The sequence below is a fragment of the Mobula birostris genome, chromosome 1 (assembly GCF_030028105.1).
Source record: "Mobula birostris isolate sMobBir1 chromosome 1, sMobBir1.hap1, whole genome shotgun sequence".
Taxonomy (NCBI): Eukaryota; Metazoa; Chordata; class Chondrichthyes; order Myliobatiformes; family Myliobatidae; genus Mobula; species Mobula birostris.
The window spans coordinates 104,889,093-104,910,746 of record NC_092370.1 but is presented as its reverse complement, the minus strand read 5'-3'; the positions used below and the strand labels follow the sequence as shown (position 1 = coordinate 104,910,746).

Sequence of the window (21,654 nt, the reverse complement as noted above, 5' to 3'; positions counted from 1 at the left end):
ATGGCCCTATAACGGGCAGCTGGTATGGCCACCCTGCTCAGCAACAAAGGCTACTTGTGTTGAAGTACGTAGTGCCATTCACAATCTTGAGCTTTCAAACAACTTCTCCACTGCCCATGTTTTAGGGGTTGAATGTTGGTTTTACTCAGGAGTTAAAAAATAATCTGCTAGAACTCAGTGATCTGTGATCTGTAGAGATATAGAAATGTGTGGAGGCTAGGGGCAAAGGTGATACAATCACATGGAACCACAAGGAAATCGTGTCTTACTTAGGAGGTTAAGGAGGCTCTTCTTGTCACTAAACAGTCTAACAAATATTTACACTTGTGGTTTTGGAAATATCATGGTCTGGTATGACAATTCAAATGTGCAGGAATGTAAGAAGATACAGGGGTTAGAAGACTCAGCCCAATAGATTACAGGCACATTCCTCCCCATGACCAGCAGTATCTACAGGAGGTGCTGACTCAGAAAGAGGTAATCTGCAATGGAGAAGCTCTGCCATTCAGGCCACATCATCTTCTCACAGTTACCGTTAGGCAATATATACAGGAAGTCCAACACCACAAGGTTCAAGAAAACCTCCTTCCCTTCAACCTACAAAAATGTAACCACTAAACTTCAGTAACACTTTGAGCACTTTGCACTAAAATGCACCATTGTTTTCTGTCAAAAACAGGAGAAAATTTGCAGATGCTGGAAAACTGAGCAGATCACACAAAATGCTGGAGGAACTCAGCAGTCCTGCCGAAGGGTTTTGGACCGAAACGTCGAATGTACTTTTTTCCATAGATGCTACCTGGCCTGTTGAGTTCCTCCAGCATTTTGTGTGCATTGTTTTGTTCTGTGTTCTCTCTTGTAAATTTGTATATAATTTACAGTATACTTCTGGGGTTTTTTTGTGAATACTGCTTATATGATGCTAAGCACTGTCATGCTGCCACAAATAAGATTTTTATTGCACCTGCACAGACATGACAAAAAGCTCACCTTTGACTGACTTTGAAAATTGATGACTTCTGCAGTAGTTCAGAATGAAGCAAGAGTACAGAACTATTTGGGGAGGTGTGGTACAGGGTGCTTGGGTCAAAGACTGTTCCGTGTAGCTGATGAAAAGAAAGGTGTCATCTACATTTGTAGGTATGCCCATATCTACACTTCTGATTTCTATGAAGTAGGCGCAATTGAAAGAAAAGTTGTTGAGATAAGAACAAAACATGCTAGCCAAATGAGAGCAATAATGGACGGGAAATGGTTGGGTCTTTGTTCTAGAAAGGAGAGACCAGAAACCTTCCTGATGAGAAATGGAGGCCTATAAAGACCCGATGTCCATCATGTGATTGGAGCCAGGGAGAAGGGAGTTATTGAAATGTAGAAGGGCATGAGAGGTATACTGATATGTTATGGATATAGACAGTAAGGGCTAGACAAGATAGATAGACAGATACTTTATTGATTCCAAAGGAGATTACAGTGTTTCAGTAGCACCACAAGTAAACAAATATACAAATATTAGAAGTAAGAAAGAATAAAAAATAAGTTACCTCAAACAGTCTAACAGGAGGGGGCCATCACTTCCCTGGTTGACTCATTATAGAGCCTAATGGCCGAAGGTAAGAAAGACCTCATATAGCGCTCTTAGAAGCAGAGCAGTTGTCTTAGTTTATTACTAAAAATGCCCCTCTGTTCAGCCAAGGTGGCATGCAGAGGGTGAGAAATATTGCCCAGAATTGCCAGGATTTTCCATAGGGTCCTTTGTTCTACCACAGCCTCCAGTATGTCCAGTTTGACTCCTAGAACAGAACTACTCTTTCTAATCAGTTTATTGAGCATGTTGGCATCAGCTGTGTTGAAGCCATTGCCCCAGCACACCACCGCATAGAAGATTGTACTGTTAACAACCGACTGTGTGAAGGACAGGCCTGCACCCTCCAAAGGTCCTCAGTCTCCTCAGGAAGTAAAGGCGACTCTGGCTCTTCTTCTACACAGCCTCTGTATTGGTGCTCCACTCAAGTCTGTCATCCAGGTTCAACTCCAGGTACTTGTAGCTCCTCACCACATCCACGTCCTCACCATCAATAGCAACAGGGAGCAAAGCAGGCTTGGTCCTCCTAAAGTCCATCACCATCTCCTTTGTCTTACTGATGTTGAGCTGCAGATGATTCAGCTTGCACCATCTGGCAAAGTCCTCCACCAGGGCCCTGTAGTCATCCTCCCATCCTCCCTTTATACACCCAACTACTACTGAGTCAACAGAGAATTTCTGCAGATGACATGATGCAAGGTTGTATCTAAAGTCTGAGGTATACAGGGTAAACAGGGAGGGAGCCAGTACAGTCTGGTGTGAAGCCCCAGTTCTGCTAATAGCCATGTCTGACACACAGCTCTGAAGCCGCACAAACTGTGGTCTGCCAGTCAGGTTGTCCATCATCCAGGATACAATGGAAGTGCCAACCTGCATTGAACGGAGCTTTTCCCCCAGCAGTGAGGGCTGTATGGTAGTGAAGGAACTTGAGAAATCAAAAAACATGATCCTCACAGTGCTGCCCTGCTTATACAAATGGAGTAAGGTCTGTTCAGCAGGTAGGTGACAGCATCGTCGACTCCAATGTGCTCCTGGTAGGTAAACTGCAGGGGATTGAGGGCTGATCTGACCAAGGGCTAGAGGAGAGGCCAGGACCTGCTTCTCTAGGGTCTTCATAATGTGTGAGGTCAGAACCACTGGACGGTAGTCATACTTGGGTACTGGGACCACACACGTGATGTTTTCCACACCGTCGGGACCCTTTCCAAGCCGAGACTCAGATTGAAAATGCGCTGGAGAACTCCACATAGCTGCTCAGCACACTCCTTCAGGACCTTGGGGTTCACACCATCTGGTCCCAAAGCTTTGCCGTGTCTGTTTCCCCAGAGCCCTTCTCACCTGCTCAGGTGAAGGTGAGTCCATGATAACTGGGAAGTGGGTGGAAGGTGGGGACATGGAGGTGTGAATGGTAGGTGCAAGGCAAGGAGGGGGTGTATGCAGTGGTAGCCTGTGTTGTTCATCCATGTGTTGAACTGGAGGGGGGAGGAGGGAGGAGGGAGACATTGGTACTAAAGGAGAATTGGGTGCCTTGGCACCTGGATTGGTGTGCTGAGGGAGTGTGAACAAGAGGGCGATTGTCAAACCTATTGAAGAATTGGTTTAACGCATTAGCCCGTTCACGGCAGCATCCCGAAGCTCTACAAGGAGAGACAGTACAAAGTCAAGATATGAAAAGTTAAGTCTGAGGGGGCAAGAACAGGCAAGACATGAACACCCTCCTTTTGGATCTACTCCAAGGTAGAAGCAGGCAGGGCCGGTTGGGGACATTATCTGGTTGGATGATGTGAAGACAAGATCTGATGTGACGAGATCTGTGAGAGTTCAGGAGACACTTGGTCATGTTCCAAGCATAAATACAAGGAGGTGTCTGAGAGCCACCATCAGGCCATTGCAAGCTAGAGGTTATCATGCCAGACCACAATGGTGCTGTCCTTTGTCTATGGGTTTCAGGATGAGGTCAGGATTGGTGCAAAGCTGCTTGAGTACTGCACACATTCAGGGTGGTACAATACCATTTGTCCTGTGTTATTAGGAATTATCTGGATAGGAACTAATAATACAAACGAGAATTAGTCTTAAAAAACTATCCACATTTTTCCATTGAGGTTGGGTGGGACTAGAACTAAAGGTCATGTGTTAAAGGTTAAAGATGAAAAATAAAAAGTTACAAGGGAATATGAAGGGAAACCTTTTTTACTCAAGAGTTTTGTGAGAGTGTGGAACGAGCTGCCATCACAAGTGGTGCATACGAGCTCGATTTCAATGTTTAAGAGAAGTTTGAATAGGTACATGGATAGTAGGGATATGGAGGGCTATGGTCCCACTGCAGGTCGATGGCAGTAGGCAGGTAATTGGTTTGGCACAGGCTAGATGGGCTGAAGGGCCCACTCCTGTGCTGTACTTTTCTAAGACTCTAAAACATTGTTAGCTACAGGTGAGTTGCCCAAGGTTCAGAGGTTAGCTAATGTTGTTGCATTGTTTAAGAAACGCTCTAGGAATAAATCAGGAAATTGTGGGCTGACACCAGTAGTGGGAAAGTTATTGGAAATAATACTAAAGAACTGGATATATAAGTATTAGGCTAGACAGAGACGGATTAGGGCTATATAAGTATTAGAGTTTTCTTTGTGGTAGGTCATATCTAACCATTCATAGAGTTTTTCAAGGAAGTTACCAGAGACTGATTAGGGATATATAAGTACTAGAGTGTTCTGTGTGGTAAGTCATATCTAACCATTCATAGAGTTTTTCAGGGAAGTTACAAGGAAAGTTGATGAAGGCAAAGCAGTGGATGTTGTATAAATGGAATTTAGCAAGGCCTTTGACAAGGTTCCGGATGGGAGATAGGTCAAAATGGTTAATCACTTGGCATTCAGAATGAGCTAATCAATTGGATTATACATTGGTGCAAAGTGGATTGAGTACCGCACATATTCAGGATGCTACAGTATCATTTGTTCTGTTTTATCAGGAATTATCTGAATAGAAACTAATAATACAAATGAGAATTAGTTTTAAAAAAACTATTCACATTTTTCCATTGTGGTTGGGTGGGCCTAACTTGGAGTATTGTGTGCAGTTTTGATCACCTACCTACAGGAAAAATGTCAATAAGATTGTAAGAATACAGAGAAAATTTACAATTATGTTGCAAGAACTTGAGGACCTGAGTAATAGGGAAAGTTTGAACGGTTTAGAAGTTAGCATAGAAGAATGAGGGGAGGTATGCATAATTATGAGTGGTATAGATAAAAGCAAGCAGGTTTTTTCCACTGAAATTAGGTAAGACTAGAACTAGAGGTCATGTATCAAGGGTGAAAGGTGAAATGTTTAAGGAGAACTTGAGAGTGAACTTCGTCACTCAGAGGTTGGAGGGAGTGTGGAATGAGCTGCCCGTGGAAGTGGTGGATGTGGATTCAATTTCAACATTAAAGATAAATTTGGATAGGTACATGGATGGGAGAGTCATGGAGGGCTTTGGCCCAGGTGCAGGTTGATGGGACTAGGCAGATTAATAGTTTGGCATGGATTAAATGGGTTGAATGGCCTGTTTCTGTGCTGCAGTACTCTATGACTCTATGACATTTTAAATTACTAGCAGTAATTAGACACCATTGAATGTAAGAAATGTAGATTCAAGGCTCACAAAAGGACAACACTAAAGATAAATGCTTTGGAAACTGACAAATTAATGTCTTTGATTAGCATTGTAATGAAACATAGAAACATAGAAACATAGAAAATAGGTGCAGGAGTAGGCCATTCGGCCCTTCGAGCCTGCACCGCCATTTATTATGATCATGGCTGATCATCCAACTCAGAACACCGCCCCAGCCTTCCCTCCATACCCCCTGACCCCCGTAGCCACAAGGGCCATATCTAACTCCCTCTTAAATATAGCCAATGAACTGGCCTCAACTGTTTCCTGTGGCAGAGAATTCCACAGATTCACCACTCTCTGTGTGAAGAAGTTTTTCCTAATCTCGGTCCTAAAAGGCTTCCCCTCTATCCTCAAACTGTGGCCCCTCATTCTGGACTTCCCCAACATCGGGAACAATCTTCCTGCATCTAGCCTGTCCAATCCCTTAAGGATCTTATATGTTTCAATCAGATCCCCCCTCAATCTTCTAAATTCCAACGAGTACAAGCCCAGTTCATCCATTCTTTCTTCATATGAAAGTCCTGCCATCCCAGGAATCAATCTGGTGAACCTTCTCTGTACTCCCTCTATGGCAATGGAATTTAATGGAAAATACTCCATTAAATTATCCAACAATTATCAATACTTTAAGGATGCCCAAGTTCAGCCATGAGCTTTAGCACATCTTCATTTTGTATCATGGTCAATCATATAGGAGAAACAACTGATGAATACAAACATCTTCTTCCTGGATCCACAGAGAGTCCACAGATATTATCCTTTCAGATCCTTCATAGGTGAAAATGGGTTGGATAATCCCAACTGAAACAAGACTTTGGTCAACTGTGTGACTTGACTGAGTTGGTCTCAGGGGTCAGAGTCAAACACAGGACAAATGAGGCCAAGTTCTTTCATGATGTCCTGCTGTGGGACACAACTGATCCTCCATTTCCAGGTCTGTCTACCTGAAGGTTCTGGGAATCCAGTTCAGAGGCAAGGATGTGCAAATCGAATTGGCAAAGTCAAACAAAAATAGCTAGCTTGAACTAGTGCGAGGACCTGTCTGTGTTGCGGGTGTGGCCCATACCTCACTCTATTACTGTGGCAGTCACCAAAGCCATGATTGGTTTCATCATGGAGCTCCAAGATAGAACATATCCTCTGGGCAGCAAAGCACAGACCTCCAGAGAATGAGGGAAATGTTAGGATGGAGTCACATGCAGTATTACCGAGATGTAAGTTTCAATATTATCCTTTCAGATCCTTCATAGGTGAAAATGGGTTGGATAATCCCAACTGAAACAAGACTTTGGTCAACTGTGTGAACTAAAAATTATAATCTTGTAATTCTTGAAGTCTTCTCTTATTCTCAGCACAGTTCACTTTGACTCCAAGTTTAACAGTTCTCAGGCACCCTCCTTGGAGAAGCCCAAATGGCACTCAAATCTGCACTGGCATTTAATAAAATCACAGTGATCTGATGGGACTGAGCAGTTACATTCCAGTCTCTCCACGGTTACACTTCACCACAATGTCAATCAGGAGTCTATCCTGTGCTTACCTTGAGCTATATCTCTCTTACCTCGCAGCACTTTTTCCAAGTGACCGGAGTAGACATGACATGGTTTTTACTGGCTATGCAGAGCAGTCCATGCTCTAAACCTTCTCTGGCACCACTCTCCAACTCTTTGTCTGCTGTATCAATAACTGTATTGGTGCTTCCGCTTGCACCCACGTGGAACTTCCTAATTTCATCGAATCAGATTCTAAAAAATATACTTCTGCTTTCTTAAAAATTTCACCAATTGTTCCTCCCCCAGCCTTTGAGAATTGTGGTTAAATACAGGGGGAAGGGAATCAGGGTGCCAGGACAGATGGTGGAGAGGTTGTGGAGACAGATGTTGGTAAGACATCAGAAAAAGTCAGGAATCAAAAGGTTGAGCATGGTGTGACTAGTATCCTGAGCTGCATATATTTCAATGCAAGAGAGTTGTAAGGAAAGGCAGATGAGCTCAGGGCTGGATCATCACCTGGAATTATGATGTTGTAGCCATTAGTGAGACCTGGTTAGGAGGGGCAGGGCAGGTAGATCAATATTCTGGGGTTCCATTGTTTTAGACATGACAGACCGAGAGGGTTTATAGGAGGAAGGGTGGCGTCACTTGTCAGGAAAAAGTCACGGCAGTTCTCAGTCAGGACAGACCAGAGAACTCATCGAGTGAAGTGACATGGTTGGGACTGAGGAATGAGAAAAGTATGACCATGTTAATGGGGCTGTTTTACAGACCACCCAACAGTCCATGGAATTTAGAGGAACAAACTTGTAAAGATATCGCAGACTGCTGCAAGAAACATAAGGTTGTTTTAGTAGGTGATTTTAACTTTTCACATACAGGTGTCCCCGCTTTTTGAACGTTCGCTTTACGAAACCTGACTGTTACGAAAGACCTACATTAGTACCCTGTTTTCGCTTTCAGAAGGTGTCTTCACTGTTATGAAAAAAATCAGCACGCGAAAAAATCAGCACGCGATAAAAGGCAGCGCGCACCCCGAGCAGCCGCTCTCCCCTGGATTCGGAACGGCATTGCTTTAACACGTGCCTATGAGCAGCCATTTGCAAGATGAGTTCTGATGTATTGGAAAAGCCTGAAAGAGCTCGTAAGGGTGTTACACTTAGCGTAAAACTAGACATAATTAAGCGTTTTGATCGTGGTGAACGAAGTAAGGACAACATGAGTTTGGCTTATGGAAGCTGACGAAGATGATGCTGACGAGGTTTTGGCAGCTCATGACCAAGAACTGATAGATGAAGAGCTGATGCAATTGGAAGAGGAAAGGATAACAATTGAAACTGAATGCAGTAGCAAAATGAACGTGAAGCAACTGCGTGAGATTTTCACTGCAATGATAAATTACGACTTTAATTTTGGAAGGGTACGTAGGTTTAGGGGATATTTGCAAGATGGTTTGAGTCCTTACAAAGAACTGTATGATAGAAAAATGCACGAGGCTCAGCAGTCAAGCAAGCCTTCCACATCAGCCACAGCAGACGACGAACCTCGACCTTTGACATCGAGGCGGGCAGTCACAGGAGAAGATGAGCTGCCTGCTCTAATGGAAACAGACGACGAGATAACACCCCAGTGTCCCACCACCCCAACCCCCGGGCCACGGACAGATACCGATTCGCGGAGAATGCAGCGGTAGCCAGGAGGCACACAGCACATCTTTAAGAAAAAAGCCGAAGTAAACATACTTATTAATTAGGTGTCAGAGGCGATGCAATCGGCAATTGGCACTGATCTGGGCCGACAATTACTCGTCGGGCGGCACCTAATTATTTAGCATGTTTATTTCGGCTTTTTTCTTAAAGATATGCTGTGTGCCTTCTGGCTATCGCTGCACCCCTGCATGCTTCGCAGCAATGTATCAGTCAGCGGCCTGGAGGGTGGGGGCCACTGCATCACCCCAGCCTGCGACGACTCAGTCTAACACATCATCATCAGTGTGCTCTGCGCTGTCTTCCCAATTCCAGTAAGTGATACTACACTGTACATACATTATTTCTACTTTATATAGGCTGTGTATTTTTACATGTTATTTGGTATGATTTGGCAGCTTCATAGCTTAAAGGTTACTGGAGAGCGCTTGCGCCCTGTTTTTGCCAACAGCGCTTGCATGAGATTTTCTGCCGAGAGCACGTGCATGAAATTTTCGCTTCGGTGAACAGTGCCAGCAATGATTGTAGAAAAGTACTTCTACTTTATATAGGCTGTGTATTTATCATATCATTCCTGCTTTTACTATACGTTACTGTTATTTTAGGTTTTATGTGTTATCTGGCATGATTTGGTAGGTTATTTTTGGGTCTGCGAACGCTCACAAAATTTTTCCATATAAATAAATGGTAATTGCTTCTTCGCTTTACGACGTTCCGGCTTACGAACCGTTTCATAGGAACGCTCTACCTTCGGATGGCGGGGGAAACTTGTATTGATAGGGACTCTCTTATTGTAAAAAGACTAGATGGCATAGAGTTTACAAATGTGTTCTGGAAAGATTTCATCATCAGTATTTGGAAGTCGGAACAACAGAATGTGTGATACTTTCAACACACGGACCAGATAACACGTTTAGAGAACCTCGGTTTTCAAGAGATATCGAAGACATTCTTAAGGGAAAATGGAAGTGTATTAGCAGGTGTACACACACAGAGAGGGATAAATGAGGCACTTAGGGAGTAAGAGAAATGCAAGAGAACACAAGAAAGAAATTATGATGGCTAAGAGAAGGCATTAGTTTGCCTTAATAGACAAGGTGAAGGAGAATCTTAAGGGATTCTACAGATGAAGTGCCTATAATAAGTATTCACACTCCTTGTGAATACACAAGGAGTATTGTTACCATATTATTGTTACAATGTTTTATTGTTTACAATATTAAATGACAGTGGATTTAATTTACACATCAGAGTTGCTGGTGAATGCAGCAGGCCAGACAGCATCTCTAGTAAGAGGTACAGTCGACGTTTCGGGCCGAGACCCTTCGTCAGGACTAACTGAAGGAAGAGTTAGTAAGAGATTTGAAAGTGGGAGGGGGAGGGATGGAGCCAAGAGCTGAACAGGTGATTGGCAAAAGGGGATATGAGAGGATCATGGGACAAGTGGCCTGGGGAGGAAGAAAAGGGGGAGGGGGGGAAAAACCCAGACGGTGGGTAAGGGGTATAGTGAGAGGGATAGAGGGAGAAAAAGGAGAGAGAGAAAAAGAATGTGTGTGTATATAAATAAATAACAGATGGAGTACGAGGGGGAGGTGGAGTATTAGCGGAAGTTCGAGAAGTCAATGTTCATGCCACCAGGTTGGAGGCTACCCAGTCCTCTCATATCCCTTTTGCCAATCACCTGTCCAGCTCTTGGCTCTATCCCTCCTCCTCCTGTCTTCTCCTATCATTTTGGATCTGCCCCTCCCCCTCCCACTTTCATATCTCTTACTAGCTCTTCTTTCTGTTAGTCCTGACGAAGGGCCTCGGCCCGAAACGTCAACTGTACCTCTTCCTATAGATGCTGCCTGACCTGCTGCGTTCACCAGCAACTTTTATGTGTGTTGCTTGAAATTCCAGCATCTGCAGATTTCCTCATGTTTGTGGATTTAATTTGGCTTTTTGACACTGATCAACAGAAAATAATATTTTGTGTCAGAGTGAAAACAAATTTATACTAATTGGTCTAAATTTATTACAATTCTTAAACACAAAAAAATTTGATTCAGTATTCACCCATTTCAAGCCAGTATTTAGTAGATGCACCTTTGACACCAAGTACATCCTTGAGTCTGTGTGGAGAGGTTTCTGTCAGTTTTGCACATCTGAACACTGCAATTTTTCCCCATTCTTCTGTACAAAACTGCTCAAGCTCTATCAGATGGCACAGGGATCACGAGTAAACAGCCCTTTTCAAGTCCAGCCACAAATTCTCAATTGGATTGAGGTCTGGACTCCAACCGGGCCAGTCCAGGACATTAACTTTGTTGTTTTGAAGCCATTCCTGTGTAGCTTTGACTTAATGCTTGGGGTCATTGTCTTGCTGGAAAGCAAATCTCCCAAGTCCCAGTTCTCTTGCAGACTGCATCAGGTTTTCCTCCAGGATTTCCCTGTATTTTGCTGCATTCATTCTACCCTCTACTTTCACAAGCCTTCCATGGCCTGCCGCAGTGAAGCATCTCCACAGCGTGATGCAGCCGCCACTATGCTTCACAGTAGGGATGGTGTGTTTTTGGTGATGTGTGGTGTTTGGCTTATGCCAAACATAGCATTTGGACTGATGACCAAAAAGCTCAATTTTGGTTTCATCAGACTACAGAACCTTCTTCCAGCTGACTTCAGAGTCTCCTGCATGCCTTCTGTCAAACTCTAGCTGAGATGTCATGTAAGGTTTTTTTTTCCAACAGTGGCCTTCTCTTTGCCACTCTCCCATAAAGCTGCAACTGGTGAAGCACTTGGGCAACAGTTGTATGCGCATTCTCTCCCATCTCAGCCACTGAAGCTTATATCCCCTCCAGAGTTGTCATAGGTCTCTTGGTGGCTTCTGTCATCAGTCCCCTTCTTGTACGGTCACCCAGTTTTTGAGTGCTCTAGGCAGATTTACAGCTGTTTCTATTTCTTGATGATTGACCTAACTGTACTCCAAAGGATATTCAGTGAGTTGGAAATTTTCCTGTATCCATCTCCTGCTTTTCACTTTTCAATAACCTTTTCGTGGAGTTGCTTGGAGTGTTCTTTTGTCTTTGTGGTGTAGTATTTGCCTGGATACTGACTCACCGGCAGTTGGACCTTCCAGATACAGGTGTATTTTAAGTACAAACAAATGGATCATCTTGATCACACACAGTGATTTCCATTTAACTAATTATGAGACTTCTAAAACCAATTGGCTACACCAGTGATGATTTGGTGTGTTATATTAAATATATATAGAAGTGGTCCACGAGTTCACATACTTGGGGTCAACCATTAGTGACACTCTCTCTCTCAATGCTGAAATCAATAGGCATATCGGCAAAGCAACATCGATCCTTGCTTGACTCTCCTTGTGGGTCTGGGAGAATCTGAAACTCACTACAAAAACCAAGACTGCTGTGTACAATGCATGTGTTATCAGAACCCTCCTGTATGGTAGCGAGACTTGGACCATCTACTCCAAACAGGAGAGGAAAGTCAATAGTTTTCACCTGCGCTGCCTTCACTGCATCCTCGGCATCACCTGAAGAGACAAAGTCTCAAACTCTGAGGTCCTCTCCTGCGCTGGACTTCCCATAATGTTCATGCTTTTAAGACAACGCAGACTGCGCTGGCTGGGTCACGTCCGTCATATGAAGGATGGTAGACTGCCAAAGGACATCCTTTATGGAGAACTAGCAACAGGCAAGAGAAACATTGGCAGACCCCAGCTTCGCTTCAAGGATCTCTGCAAGTGTGACATGAAAGCCTTAAAGATCAACACAGTGAGCTGGGAGGATACAGCAGATGATCGCAACAAATGGCGAGGTACTCTTCTGCAACAGCTAGAGCAAGGTGAAAGAGTGATCCTGAGTCAGTTTGAGGAGTGGAGAGCACAGCAGACAGCGGACAACAATTTCATGACGCCCTACACATGCAGCAACTGTGGCAGAGCCTGACGTTCCAGGATCGACCTCAATAGCCACAGTTAACGTGCTCGACAAACCAGTGTCTACCGGAGGCGCAGTACCCATGGTCCACCACGACTGACGGAGGCCACAGGGGATTAAAGGGGGTGAATACTTATGCAATCAATTATTTTGTGTTTTATATTTGTAATTAATTTAGATCACTTTATAGAGATTTTCTTTCACTTTGACACAAAGGAGTTTTTTTCTGTTGATCAGTGTCAAAAAAACCCAAATTAAATCCCATTGTGATTCAATGTTGTTAAACAATAAAACAAAAAAACTTCCGGGAGGGGGGTGAATATTTTTTATAGGCACTGTATGTTAAGGGGAAAAGGATTGCAAGGAACAAAATTGGTCCTTGGTAAGATCAATATGATAACCCTGCCACGGTCCAGTCCGTTGACTCTTAGTTTCAGTTAATTTCCTTTTCCCCGTGTTCCACCGGGCTCCTTGATTGGGGCACCTGATCCTCATTCGAACCGGCAGCATAAAAACTTCGGCTTACATCTACTCGCTGCTGGTTTGTCACCTCAGCAGTGAGGCTATGCTCGTTCCAGACCACCGAGAATGAGTCGAGTTGAGAGCCTGCCGTTCACAGTTCCTAGGTCGAGTGAAGATCCTGTCATCCGCTGTTCCTGGGTCGAGTCGAGAGCCTGCCATGCAGCTGAGTTTTGGCGGCCGTTTTCCGCTTCACGTGCTACCCGGAGTAGAGATATAAATGGACTGTTGTTTGTTTTTGTCATCTTGTGTCCAAATGAGTATTGTTGGCCATTTGCGGCTGCTCCAAGCCGCAATAAGAACTGTCTGTGGTTGTATGGTGTTGCCGTCTCCATGTCCTAGTACAGTCCAAGTCCAGGCTCATTGTTCCAGTCCAGTCCAAGTCCAGGCTCCGTGTTCGAGTCCAGTCTAAGTCCAGGCTCCGTGTTCCACTCCAGTCCAAGTCCAGGCTCCGTGTTCCAGTCCAGTCCACGTCCAGGCTCCGTGTTCCACTCAGGTCAAAGTCCAGGCTCCATGTTCCACTCAGGTCCAAGTCCAGGCTCCGTGTTCCACTCAGGTCCAAGTCCAGACTCCCTGTTCAACTCAGGTCCAAGTCCAGGCTCCCTGTTCAACTCAGGTCAAAGTCCAGGCTCCGTGTTCCAGTTCAGACCAAGTCCAGGCTCCATGCTCCACTCAGATCCAAGTCCAGGCTCCGTGTTCCAGTCCAGTCCAAGTCCAGGCTCCGTGTTCCAGTCCAGTCCAAGTCCAGGCTCCATGTTCCAGTCCAGTCCAAGTCCAGGCTCCGTGTTACACTCAGGTCCAAGTCCAGGCTCCGTGTTCCACACAAGTGCAAGTCCAGGCTCCGTGTTCCACTCAGGTGCAAGTCCATGCTCCGTGTTCCACTCAGTCCAAGTCCAGGCTCCGTGTTCCAGTCCAGTCCAAGTCCAGGCTCCGTGTTCCAGACCAGTCCACTTCCAGGCTCCGTGTTCCACTCAGGTCCAAGTCCAGGCTCCTTGTTCAACTCAGGTCCAAGTCCAGGCTCCGTGTTCCACTCAGGTTCATGTCCAGGCTCTGTGTTCCACACAGGTCCACGTCCAGGCTCCGTGTTCCACTCAGGTCCACGTCCAGCTCCGTGTTCCACACAGGTGCAAGTCCAGGCTCCGTGTTCCATGCCAGTTCAAGTCCAGGCTCCGTGTTCCAGTCCAGTCCAAGTCCAGGCTCCGTGTTCCAGACCAGTCCACTTCCAGGCTCCGTGTTCCACTCAGGTCCAAGTCCAGGCTCCTTGTTCAACTCAGGTCCAAGTCCAGGCTCCGTGTTCCACTCAGGTTCATGTCCAGGCTCCATGTTCCACACAGGTCCACGTCCAGGCTCCGTGTTCCACTCATGTCCACGTCCAGGCTCCGTGTTCCACACAGGTGCAAGTCCAGGCTCCGTGTTCCATGCCAGTTCAAGTCCAGGCTCCGTGTTTCAGTCCAGTCCAAGTCCAGGCTCCATGTTCCACTCCAGTCCAAGTCCAGGCTCCGTGTTCCAGTCCAGTCCAAGTTCAGGCTCCGTGTTCCACTCAGGTCCAAGTCCAGGCGCCGTGTTCCACTCAGGTCCAAGTCCAGGCTCCCTGTTCCACTCAAGTCCAAGTCCAGGCTCCGTGTTCCAGTCCAGTCCAAGTCCAGGCTCCGTGTTCCACTCGGGTCCACGTCCAGGCTCCGTGTTCCACACAGGTGCAAGTCCAGGCTCCCTGTTCCACTCAAGTCCAAGTCCAGGCTCTGTGTTCCAGTCCAGTCCAAGTCTGTCTCCGTGTTAAGTCTCCGTGCCTGTGTCCTGCAATTGGGTCCACTCCCTACGCTCCACTGCAACAAATCCACGCGTGGAGTGAAAAGAGATAGGGGCGATATTAATTTTTTTTGGCATCTGTATTTACACAGGTGATGAGTACAGTGTCTCTAGAAGTGAGGCAAAGCAGCACTGGCTTTATGGACTTTATATCGATTACAGGGGAGGAGGTGTTTGGTGTATTGAGGCAAATTAGGATGGATAATTCCCTCGTACCCTATAAGAGACATGTGGAGAAATTTCAAGGGCCCTAGCAGATATATTTAGATTATCCTTGGCAACAGGTGAGGTATGGAGGTTTGCAAGATACCTAATGTTCTTCCGCTTTTTAAAAAAAGGCTCTAAAATTAAACCAGGAAATTATACGCCAGTGAGCCTGACATCAGTAGTGGGAAATTTAATGGAAGTTATTCTAAGGGACCGAATATATTAGTATTTGGATAGACATGGAGTGATTAGGGATAGTCAGAAATGCTTCACGCATTGTAAGTCATGTCTTATAGAGTTTTTTGAGGAAGTTACCAGGAAAATTGATGAAAGCAAGGCAATGGATGTTGTCTACATGGACTTTAGCAAGGTTTTAGAACTGCATGGGAGGTTGGTCAGGAAGGTTAAGTTGCTCAGCATTCAAGATGAGGTGGTAAATTGGATTGGAAACTGGCTTTATGGGAGAAGCCAGAGACTGGTAGTAAAGGTTGCATCTCTGACTGGAGACCTGTGCCTAGTTGAGTGCTACAAAGATCAGTGCTGTGTCTGTTGTTGTTTATCATCGACTGTATATTAAGATCTGGAAGATAATGTGGTTAACTAGATCAGCAAATTTGCAGATCACTCCAAGATTTGGGGTGTAGTGGATAGCGAGGAAGACTATCAAAGCATGCAGTGGGATCTGGACCAGCTGGAAAAATTGGCTGAAAAAAGGCAGATGGAATTTATTGCAAACTAGTGTGAGGTGTTGCACTTTGGTAAGGACCAACCAGGGCAGGTCTTACATAACAAGTGGTAGGACACACTGAGGAGTGTGGTAGAACACAGGGATCTGGGAATACAGGTCCATAATTTACTGAAAGTGGCATCACAGGTAGATAGGGTTGTAAAGAAAGCTTTTGGTATATTGGCCTTCATAAATCAAAGTATTGAGTACAGGAGATGAGATGTTGAAGTTGTATGAGCCGTTGCTGAGGCTTAATTTAGAGTATTGTATACAGTTTTGGTCACCTCCCTACAGGAAAGGTGAAATTAAGGTTGAAAGAGTGCAGAGAAAATTTAGGATGGTACTAGGAGGACCTGAGTTATACGGAACGTTTGAATAGGTTAGGACTTTATTCAAATGGAACATATAAGATTAACAGGAGATTTAGTAGAGGTATACAAATTATGAGGGGTTTAGATAGGGTAAATGCAAGCAGGCTTTTTCTACGGCACTAGGGTGGGGCTAGAACTATCGGTCATGGGTTAAGGGTGAAAGTTGAAAAGTTTAAGGGGAATATGAGGGAAACTTCTTCACTCAGAGGGTTGTGATCGTGTGGAACAAGCTTTCATCGCAAGTGTTGCATGTGAGCTTGAGAATTTTGGATAGGTGCATGGATGGCAGCGACATGGAGGGTTATGGTCCCAGTGCAGGTCAACGGGAATAGGCAGCTTAAATGGTTCAGCACCGACTAGATGGGATGGAGGACCTGTTTCTTGCTCTGTACTTTTCTATGGCTCTGAATGAGTGTGCTGGCATGTTCTCATTGGCTGTCTGTCGCAACCATAGGCAGCTGCAGAGTCTGGGTGCCCTCACAGGCGGGCGGCTGAGCAGGATCAGCAAGCACACTCACAAGAATGCACATTGGTGTTTCATTGTGGTTGTGTTTAACTCCCTTCCTTTCGTTTCGGTCTTGTCTAGTCTTGACCAAAGGCACACTGATGGCAATGCTCCCTGCTTACCTTTGTCCTCATTCAGGAAAAGAAGACCACAGTTCAGATGGATGCTGCAAAGGAGCGGTATTTATTTAGTATTAAGTTACTGCTTCTGAGCTGCAGTGCTGGTGTTATCTTTTAGTCTGAGAACTTCAGTTAACACCCCTGTAGGCCTAGTGTTTATAATCGTTGCTTTGTTCTGCACATTTCTTGATAAAATTTGGTGAACTGTTAATTGTTAATCCACTTCCTTGTCTCTCCCTCTGCACTTCAGCTGTCACTGCACACATCTTTGTCACCCTCACTAATTTTTATCGATGCACCATAGAAGTCATACTGTCTGGACTCATCATGGGTTGGTATGGAAATTGCTCTGCCCAGGACTGCAGGAGACTGCAAATAGCTATCCACACAGCTCAGCACGTCACAGAAACCAGCCTCCCCACCATGTACGCTCTTGTTATCTCAACATAATGAATGGCCCACCCAACCCTGATATTTTTTCTTTACACCCCTCCTTTCAGACAGAAGAAACATGTGCCTGAAAACAGGTATTACCGGACTCAATGACAGCTTCTCTCCCACCAGAATGGAAAGAATAAACAATCCGTTGTATGAAAAGATGAACTTGTGACATCACAACCCACCTTAGCATCCTCTTGCACCTTTTTGGTAAATGGTTAAATTAGTTTATTATTGTCATTTGTGCCAAGCTACAGTGAAAAACCAGTATTCCATAATGTTCAAACTGATCAGTTCAGTGCAAAGGTGCACTGAGGTGATAGAAAGTAAAACATTAACAATGCAGAAAGTGTTACAGTTATAGCGAAGGCGCTAAAACAGGTAAGCAGTAAGTTGCAATGTAATCACAAGGTAGATTGTGAAGTCGAGTCCATCTTATCATACTAGTAATCCATTTAATAAAAGAATAACTGCAATATAGTTTAATTTTAAAGTCGATGGTCTTACTGTCCACCTGTGCTGTACTTTTTCAGTAACTGTAACACAATATTACTAGAAGACTAGACACTAGACACTAGAATACTACAGCACAGTACAGGCCCTTTGGCCCTCGATGTTCTGCCAACCCATATATTCCTTAAAAAAAAGTACCAAACCCACACTACTCCGTAACCCTCGATTTTTCTTTTATCCATGTGCCTGTCCAAGAGGCTCTTAAATACCCCACCCCCATCCCTGGCAAGTCATTCCAGGCACCAACAACCCTCTGTGTAAAAAGCTTACCCCTGATGTCTCCCCTAAACTTCCCTCCCTTAACTTTGTACATATGCCCTCTAGTGTTTGCTATTCGTGCCCTGGGAAACAGGTACTGGCTATCCACACTATTTATGCCTCTCATAATCTTGTAGACCTCTATCAAGTCCCCTCTCATCCTTCTACGCTCCAAAGAGAAAAGTCCCAGCTCTGCTAACCTTGCCTCATAAAATTTGTTTTCCAATCCAGGCAACATCCTGGTAAGTCTCCTCTGCACCCTCTCCATAGCTTCGATATCCTTCCTATAATGAGGTCACCAGAACTGAACACAATACTCTAAGTGTGGTCTCACCAGAGATTTGTAGAGTTGCAACATGACCTCTCTACTCTTGAAATCAATCCCCCAATTAATGAAGCCTAGCATCCCATAGGCCTTCTTAACTATCCCATCAACCTGTGCAGCGACCTTGAGGGATGTATGGATTTGAACCCCAAGGTCCCTCTGTTCACCCACACTCTTAAGTAACCGACTATTAATCCTGTACTCAGCCTTCTGGTTTGTCCTTCCAAAATGCATCACCTCACACTTATTTGGATTGAATGCCATCTGCCACTTTTCTGCCCAACTCTGCTTCCTGTCTATATCCTCTTGTAACCTTCGACAACCTACAGCTCCATCCACAACTCCTCCAATCTTCGTGTCATCTGCAAACTTACTCACCCATCCTTCCGCCTCTTCATCCGGGTCATTTATAAAAATCACAAAGAGCGGGGCTCCCAGGACAGATCCTTGCGGCACTCCACTAGTCACCAACCTCCAGGCAGAATACTGCCCTTCCACTACTACCCTCTGCTTTCTTCTTGTAAGCCAATTTTTTATCCAAACAGCCAAAGTTCCACTGATCCCATGCCTCATGACGTTCTGGATGAGTCTCTCGTGGGGGACCTTGTCAAATGCCTTGCTAAAATCCATGTAGACTACATCTACAACCCTTCCCTCATCAATTTCTTTTGTTACCTCTTCAAAAAACTCAATTAGGCTCGTGAGGCATGGACTTCCCTTCAGAAAGCCATGTTGACTATCCTTGAGTAGACTGTACTTCCCCAAGTGCTCGTAGATCCTATTCTTAAGAATCCTTTCCAATAGTTTGCAGACCACCAATGTAAGACTCACCGGTCTATAGTTCCCAGGATTCTCCCTATTACTTTTTTCAAACAAGGGAACTACATTTGCCATTCTCCAATCCTCCAGCACCTCCCCTGCAGCCAAAGAGGATTCAAATATCATAGCTACTGCTCCAGTGATCTCTTCTCTCACTTCCCACAGCAGCCTAGGGTATATCATGTCCAGCCCTGGGGACTTATCAAGCTTGATGTTTTTAAGCAGATCCAACACTTCTTCCTTAATCTCCTCATTGTCCAGCACACAAGCCTGTTCTGTTTCTACCTTACCCTGATCAAGGTCCTTTTCACTTGTGAATACTGAAGCAAGGTATTCATTTAGGACCTCCCCAACCTCCTCCACTTCCAGGCACATGGTTGCTTCTTTATCCTTTAGCAGCCCCACCTTCATTCTTGTCATCCTTCTGTTCTTCACATAAGCATAAACGCCTTGGGGTTCTCCTTGATGCTACATGCCAAGGCCTTCTCATGCTCCCTTCAAGCTCTCCTGTCCTTTCTTAAGTTCCTTCCTGGCTACCCTATATTTCTAATTAGCCCCTCCTGCTTCCTGCTTCTTATATCTAACATTTGCTTCCTTCTTTCTCTTGACGAGTTGCCTCACGTGTTTCGGCAGCCACGGTTCCTTTTTCCTACCATTTTTTCCTTGTCTCAGTGGGACAAACCTATCCTGAACCCAGCACGTGGTCCCTAAACTTCCTTCACATTACTTCTGTGCTTTCACCCTAAACTACTAACTACATCTGTTTCCAATTTACTCTTGTTAGTTCCTGCCTCATCCCTTCATTGTTAGCCCTTCCCCAGTTAAGCACCTTCCCATTTTGTCTGTTTTTATCCTTTTCCATAGCTATGCTGAAGCTAAGGGAGTTGTGGTCACTCTCACCAAAATGCTCCCCCTGACCAGGTTCATTACCCCGAACTAGATCCAGTATGGCCTCTCCTCTCGTCGGCCAGTCCACATACTGTGTCAGGGATCCTTCTTGAGCACACCTGACAAATTCAGCCCCATCTGTTCCCCTTGCAGTCAGGAGGTGCCAGTCAATATGAGGGAAGTTGAAATCACCCATAACTACAACCCTGTATTTCCTGCACCATTCTAAAATCTGCTTGCTTATCTGCTCCTCAGTGACCCAAGGGCTATTTGGGGGCCTATAGACTACTCCCAGCACAGTGATTGATCCCTTTCTATTTCTGACTTCCACCCACACTGACTCAGTGGACACTCCCTCTGCAGCATCCTCCCTTTCTATAGCCGTTATACTATCCCTGACCAGTGATGCTACTACCCCCCATTTTCTACCTCCCATCCTATTCCTTTTAAAACACCTAAACCCCAGCACCTGCACCATTCTGTACAATATTCTAGTATCGCTTTACCCTTGTACTACGCTGACGTACTGATGAAATGAAATAGTCTGTATGCAAACCAATGTTTTTACTATGCCTCAGTACATGTGGCAATAATAAACACATTTACTAAATTACTTTTATTTTTAAACAGTGGGCCATTCTTCTATATTCTTCCACAAAGCATTCTGAACATGATCCATTGTGATACTTTGGACTTTTTTTTGTTGTCTACCTCATTCTTCCAGACTCCACTGCATACAAGCTTAGCTCATCCAACCTTCCTTCTTGAGACAAGTCATGTTACTGGAAGAAACCTTCCTTCCTGAAGAAGATGGCACAGAGAACAATGCAACGTCTTCCAGACGGTTCAAGAAACTACTTCTTTCACTTCATTTATGTCTTTTTTTTTCTCAGTTGTGATTCTGCTGCCGTTGGAGCTGGTGACCTATATCTTGTGGCATGTTTTTGGGCCGATTGAACAATTGGGCCTGGCACTCTGCTGTCTCCAACAGTGTTTCACGAGGTTTCAAGCAAAGCGTGAGGTCTCAAGGCCCAGAAGTCTGGAGGTGGGAGGTGGGACATGGGCCAATGAATGACTCCATTTCTCGCTGATCTCGCCAAAGAAGGCATCGAGGAGGATTGAAATCATCAAGCCGACAGCAGAAAGCAAGCAGCTCTTAAGCACTATTTACCAGCTTCTTGCTCGCTGCTGCCAGAAGGACGTGCCTGTGTAAGATGGCCTCTCTTTCCCGCTCATCTGCTGCTCCCAGAGGACGCTGCCTGTGTTTGAATGGTCCATCTCTCTCAGTCGATGCTGCAGGGGAATTGTGCCAGAGTCTTGGGCTTTGGTCAAAGTTTAACCGATGTGCTTTGCAGATTGGACTCTGTAAACACATCTCTGTAGTTCAAGATGTGTTTCTGGTTTTTGGTCTCTCCTTTTTTTGTTGCTTTTTAGGGCAATTTTGATCAGGACCACCTGCAGATAATGAACGACACAGTGCTAGATTGAACTGAAATGATCTGAACTGAATATTACAGGACTCTACTGATTTTGTGTTTTATATTCTGTGTTTTTTTATTTTTTTTTGCTATTTGGGCAATTAGTATTGCTTTTTTTGTGAGTTGGGGGAGTTTGATATTTTCCATGATAATCTTTGTTTTGAGGCTACCCTGTGCAAAAATGAATCTCAGGGCTGTGTTCTGCATACCTACTTTGATAATAAATGTACTTTGACTCTTTGAATCTTTTACAATGTTCTAAAACAATATATAAATCATATCAAATTCTGGT

At 44.8% G+C, this 21,654-nt stretch overlaps 1 protein-coding gene across 5 annotated transcripts in view; it reads right to left on the bottom strand.

Moving 5' to 3' along the window:
* Window positions 1-21,654, bottom strand: part of LOC140198631 (CMP-N-acetylneuraminate-beta-galactosamide-alpha-2,3-sialyltransferase 1-like) — a 100,108-nt gene that overhangs the window by 66,675 nt on the left and 11,779 nt on the right. For 2 of the 5 annotated variants that reach the window (XM_072259644.1, XM_072259667.1), the window contains exon 1: window positions 19,402-19,498. The exons of 2 other annotated variants lie outside the window; for them this stretch is intronic. The gene's annotated coding sequence lies outside the window, so the exon portion shown is untranslated. Of the gene's footprint in view, window positions 1-6,807; window positions 6,881-19,401; window positions 19,499-21,654 lie in introns of those variants that run through there. One more of the 5 variants, XM_072259651.1, reaches the window with a different exon arrangement.